Source organism: Microcebus murinus, chromosome 8, assembly GCF_040939455.1.
Source record: "Microcebus murinus isolate Inina chromosome 8, M.murinus_Inina_mat1.0, whole genome shotgun sequence".
Classification (NCBI taxonomy): Eukaryota; Metazoa; Chordata; class Mammalia; order Primates; family Cheirogaleidae; genus Microcebus; species Microcebus murinus.
In genome coordinates, this window is record NC_134111.1 from 99,346,797 (window position 1) to 99,353,213 (window position 6,417).

The 6,417-nt window shown below is 35.8% G+C and overlaps 1 protein-coding gene across 1 annotated transcript in view; it reads left to right on the forward strand.

Annotated features, from left to right (window-relative positions):
• Window positions 1-6,417, forward strand: part of PSMD1 (proteasome 26S subunit, non-ATPase 1) — a 99,527-nt gene that overhangs the window by 32,120 nt on the left and 60,990 nt on the right. The window lies entirely within an intron of this gene.

Genomic DNA, 6,417 nt, shown 5'->3' on the forward strand with positions numbered 1-6,417 from the left:
GTGGATCATTATAAAGATCTTCATCTTCCTCATCTTCACATTGAGTAGGCTAAAGAGGAGGGGTTGTTATCTCAGAAGTGGCAGAGGCAGAAGAGATGGAGGAGGTAGAAGGGGAGGCAGGAGAGGCAAGTACACTTAGTATAATTTGTTAACAGAAACAGTCCACATGTAAGTGGATCCACACAGTTCAAGCCCGTGTTCATGAGTCAACTATACTTTGTACTGTATGGGCACTGCCTATTATAGTTTATTTGTGATGAAATTACACAGTAAGTCCCAAGTTACATGTTTGATGAATCAAGTGTCATGCGTTCTTTTAATTTCTAGGAAGAGTTTTTCCACCCAGAGTTCCTTAGGAGTGAAGCTCTGTTGTAAAGATTCTAAGATAATTTAACAGATATTTCTTGATCATTTATTGTAAGCTAGTTATGGGATCATCTCCGTAATATTCCAGATAGGAAGTCATCCAGCTACTACAATCTGTAAAATATTTTCTTTGTATTATGGATAAAAATGTTGAATAAAATAAAACAAAATGCAGACCCATGTAGCATGCTAATAGTTTTCTCCTTACACTAGTTTTCTTGAATGAGGTTCAACTAGATACTAATCTCCTTCACTGTATTATCCTCTAACCCTCATTTCTCCAGCTTATTCACAAAGACACTAGAGAACCTTCACTAAATGCTAATAATATAATACCCAAGTCTACTAGTCTGGCACCTCGGAAATAGGTTATGTCATTAGTTGAGTATGATTGTTTCTTATGTGACACTTTTCATAGAATCATTAGGTATTGATTGAGGTCTTTTCTAAAGTCTGATAAAACCTGTGTGTATTAAGCTATTCTGCATTTTTTTTCCAAAAGATCTGCCACAGACTCCACACTTAATTTCTTGAACCCCATCTCTTCATTTCTCTTCTTGAACATGCAAATGCTTTGCCGCAGTCTTTTTGTACCTTTGCCATTTTGTTTTTCCTCTAAAATTTGGTTCATAATTACATCCATAAATTTGTTCTATTTTAGGGAGGTAATTTATTTAGCTTCAAGACTTGAACTCATCTCAGGCAGCTAGTTTCTTAATCTGTTTTGCATTTTGATCCGTCTTTTTATCTTTCTGGGTCTAAAAATTATTCTCTTTGAGAGAAAAGATGGAAGCAAAGTAAAAGTTTAATCCTTCCTGTCGTCTTTGTGATATCCAGCCAAGCTGTGACCTCGACCTTTCCTTATTCTTGCTGTAGAGTTTAGACACACTCGAAAATGAAAAAATGGTTTGTCATTGTCATCCTTAGAGGGTTCTTTCTTAAAATTCTTATCAGGAACTAGATAATTTTAGTATGGAAAATATATTCTTCAGGTGTTCCCTTAGTGACTCTTGGGTTATGTAAAGAATCCTACTCATGTTTGTCTCTTAGATTGTTTCTTCGTTGTCACCTATTAATTCTTCCTATGACTCAGTGACTTTATATTCCTATCAGTGTAAGTCCGTGGCCTTGTGTATGTATATATTCTGCAACATTGGAAATTGATGGGCTTTATGAAACTGTTTTTTTCGTTTTTAACCTGACAGTACTTTGCTCTCTAATAACAAAATTCATTTCTGCCCTTATATCTTCTGTAGCCCACACATGTGTTAAATTCTCAATTTCAGCAGCAGATGTCTCCCATGAGCTGTTTTTAGGTTTTGCTAAGGTCTCTATACCTAGAATAGTCAAATACAACTAGTAAATTGTTTATGTGCTTGCTGCTCCTAAGGGACCATTCTGAGTTCTCTTATCATAATGTGATTCTTTAAGAAGTAGGAACTAGGAAAGACTTTAGAGATGATTTTGTCTAATGCTTATTTTATAGCTGAAAATTAAATGTAATTGACTTATTTAAGGAGATGGAGTTAAATCGGGTTCTTTAATTTTTAAAGGTAGAAGCAACTTTTAGAAATCAACCAATATTCTCATTTTTTTAAGATAAGGAAATTGAATTACAAATTAGTTAACAAAATTTCCCATTATCATAAAGCTAAATGATAGAACTGAGATTCTAATAAATAGGTCTCCTGATAGACCAGTGCTTTCTGTATCATGCCTTGTAGTCAGTGGCTCTGATAGAACATTTTTATTTTCAAATTTCCTCATTTTCAGATTTCCTTATTAACTTATTAACTGTAATATTTGGGAAGTGTCTGTCCTGTCTCCTAAGACTATTACATGTTTACTGATGTGATATCATTTACTTTCTTAGTGTCTACTCCATTTTATCTTTTTTTCCCTTTAGATTTCACTTTTTAATAGTGACTTTGCAGACATTTGGCTTTATTACACCATGCTTTAAGAATTTATTTCTTTTTAACCTTTTTTTTTAGGTGTATTTTTGAACATGAATACTGAAAACATGTTAGTAAACACTTATTTTTACTTCATCAACTAAGATAAAATTGTCTTTGTATAAAATTCTAGTGTATATTATGCCCTATATTCACAGAATAGTCCAGGAAGTTATAGTGTTTTCCTTATTTCCTTCTGATATTTGTGGATTGTTATTTGTTCATAATGCTTATGATAAAAGTAAAAAATTAAATTGAAAATGATTTTTGCTTAGTTAAAATGAACCTAAGACATTAATTTTTTATCTAAATAAATGTTCTTTAGTGGAACATCTAATAAATAAGTGATTATTTGGCCTATTATTATTGGTCTAGTTGGCAGACTTTATTATTATAACAGTACTATACAATACTGTTGTTGGCATTGACTGAAACTCATTTGAAAGTGAATAGAATTTGCATTATTTTAACTTGACACTAGAAAGGAAAATGAAAGAAGTCAAAAGAAGCCATTGTTCTTTATATACTTGCTAAAATTAAATTGCTATAATGAATAAATTGATAATCTGATATGGACATTTCTTAAAATTAGACAATCTTCAAGGCCCCTACTTGCTATGACTTAGGCTGTTATTAATACAATGTGAAATTAAATATTTCTCAGCATATACATTTATATGTTTTCAGATATGGGTTGATCTTGCAAGATGAGCAAGAGATTCTTGGTGCAGATACTTTTCAGATCACACAAAGTGATTCCTTGAATATAAAAATGTTGTATCATTATAGATCCTTATAATTTGAAAGAACCCTAGCAGTCAACCAGTTACCACCTAATGCATGATTTGCCTTTACAATATCTCTATTCACAGTTTTATATCAGTTTGATACATATTCTCTATATGCTGTTCTCTGTTTCTGCCTCAATATCTTTGTGTTTATGTTCTGGGTGCTGTGGCTTTTCCTTACATTATGTCTTTTTCATTTTGTTTTTCTTTTTTGAGACAGAGTCTCCCTCTGTTACCCAGGCTAGAATGCAGTGGCTTCAGCCTAACCCACAGCAACCTCAAACTTTTGGGCTCAAGTAATCCTCCTGCCTCAGCCTGCCAAATATCTGGGACTGCAGGTGCATACCATGACACCTGGCTGATTTTTTTTTCCTATTTTTAGTTTCCCAGCTAATTTTTTTCTATTTTTAGTAGAGACTGGGTCTCACTCTTGCTCAGGATGGTCTTGAACTCCTGACCTCAAGCGGTCCTCTTGCCTTGGCCTCCCAGAATGCTAGGATTACAAGCATGAGCCACCATGCCTGCCCTCATTTTTTTTTTTAGACAGTCTTCCTCTGTTACCCGGGGTAGAGTGCCGTGGCTTCAGCCTAGCTCACAGCAGCCTCAAACTTCTGGGCTCAAGCAGTCCTTCTGCCTCAGCCTCCTGAGTAGCTGGAACTACAGGCATATGCCACCATGCCCAGATAATTTTTCTATATATTTTTAGTTGGCCAAATACTTTCTGTTTTTAGTAGAGATGGGGGTCTCGCTCTTGCTCAGGCTGGTCTCGAACTCCTAAGCTCAAACATCCACCCGCCTCGGCCTCCTAGAGTGCTAGGATTACAGGCATGAGCCACTGTGCCTGGCCCGTCATTATTTTTTATACCTTTGTTTTCCCCTCTTTGTTAATTGACAATAATATGAAATAGAGTGAAAGTTTTTTTCAAAATTATTGTAAACAGATATAATCTGTTCCTTTGCTTTGAATAGTAAGATTACTAGAGTCCCTTTGTTAACTAGGGGTGTTTATCTGCTGAGATTTGCCTCCAAATTATAGATTTCTTTAAAGTATTTATAAAATTGAAATATCAGTTATTTATCAAAGTGGTAAAAATTTGGGGTTATGTACCTTTTCACAAATAGTGGATATTGGAGTTGTATTTCATTTTCTAGAATACTGTGAAAATATTAGAATGATCTCTCAGTTAATTGTAAGCAAGGAATTTTCTTGAGGATGTGAAGCTAAATAGTTTACAGGTATTGTGGTTAGTTTTGTAGGTGTGCATATGGTTAAGCACACAAATCTGTAGGCAGTTGTCTACAGGTAGAACTTTGGCAGTGTGATTGCCAACTCTAGTATTTAGATTTCTTGAAACAATTATGTATGTTTTTAGTTACATAAAATATAGAATGTGGAATACCATTGTGGTGATATCTGAAAACTTAATCTCATGTACCTTGGCAGAAATATAGATATTACTTAACATATGCCGAACCATTTATATTAGAGACTGGAACCAAAAAGGAGAATGATTTTTTTTAAGGAATGTAAATTATTTTGCCTCTTATCTAAGATAACCCATGCTTACTACTACTGAAAAATCTTAGACTAATAGGAAAAAATGCCCAAAGCTTTGATGCTTTAGGAATTTATAAGATATACTCTTCCTTCGAGATGATATAGAACCAGGGAGAAAATGTAACAGATCAGCTCATGCAATACGCTGTCCAGCAATAAAAAAAATAAAATAAAATAAAAAGAATATAAAAATAATTAAATAAAATATAATTTAAAATAAAATAAATATTTTTAAAAAAAAAAGAAAATGTAACAGATCAGGATCTATGACTTAGAACCAAGTTCTAGGAAAGGATTCTGCCATTGGGAGAATATATGCCTGGTTCACTTATGCTGAGATTCTCCATAGGCAACGCATTTCTTGAGGTAATGATCCTAAGCTGAGTTGCCTGGAAGAGAACAACAGTAGAGTCATAGGTTGAGGTGTAAGTATGGGTTAACCTGAAAAGAAAAAGCTAAGATATGGACTGTCTTCACTTTAGACCCCCTTAGCCTAAATTTGCTTACCACTTATAGGAGTAGCATAAAAAAAATGTATCAAAAGTAAACAGAATTGTTTGCCATTTACTGAATGTCCCCTAGGTATCTCATCCTCATAAGAACTGTATGAAATGTAGATGAGAAAACTGAGGCTCAAAGAAATTAAGTATTTCTCCTAAATTTAGTCAGCTATCCAGTAAGTGGTACAGGTTGGATTCATTCCCAGATCTAACAATGTAAAATGAAATAATGAATAAAAAATTTCGTGCCAGAAGTTCAGCTGAGTCATTTGGCAAGCACAGGCAGCTGTGATCTTAGTTTATGAGCTCACTTAAAGTTTAGATCCCCCGATTGAGGTCCTATTCTTCCAGCTTATACATGTTCATTAATATCTTTAAGGAACATAGCGTGGTTCAGGTAACCAAGAGCAATTTCATTTGCTTTTTCCTCTTCCAGTAGACCCTGCCTGCAAGTAGATGTTTCTGGTATCAGCCATTTAACAAACAGGCCTAGGCCGGGCACAGTGGCTCATGCCTGTAATCCTAGCACTCTGGGAGGCCGAGGCGGGCGGATTGCTCCAGGTCAGGAGTTCGAAACCAGCCTGAGCAAGAGCAAGACCCCATCTCTACTATAAATAGAAAGAAATTAATTGGCCAACTAATATATATATATATAAAATTAGCCGGGCATAGTGGTGCATGCCTGTAGTCCCAGCTACTCGGGAGGCTGAGGCAGAAGGACTACTTGAGCCCAGGAGTTTGAGGTTGCTGTGAGCTAGGCTGATGCCGCGGCCGGCACTCACTATAGCCTGGGCAACAAGCAAGACTCTGTCTCAAAAAAAAAAAAAAAAGAAATTAATTGGCTAACTAATATATATATGGAAAAATTAGGCATGGTGGCGCATGCCTGTAGTCCCAGCTACTCGAGAGGCTGAGGCAGTAGGATTGCTTGAGCCCAGGAGTTTGAGGTTGCTGTGAGCTAGGCTAATGCCATGGCACTCACTCTAGCCTGGGCAACAAGCAAGACTCTGTCTCAAAAAAAAAAAAAAAAAAGAAATTAATTGGCTAACTAATATATATATGGAAAAATTAGGCATGGTGGCGCATGCCTGTAGTCCCAGCTACTCGAGAGGCTGAGGCAGTAGGATTGCTTGAGCCCAGGAGTTTGAGGTTGCTGTGAGCTAGGCTAATGCCGTGGCACTCACTCTAGCCTGGGCAACAAAGCGAGACTCTGTCTCAAAAAAAACAACAAACAGGCCTAGTTCTAAGAT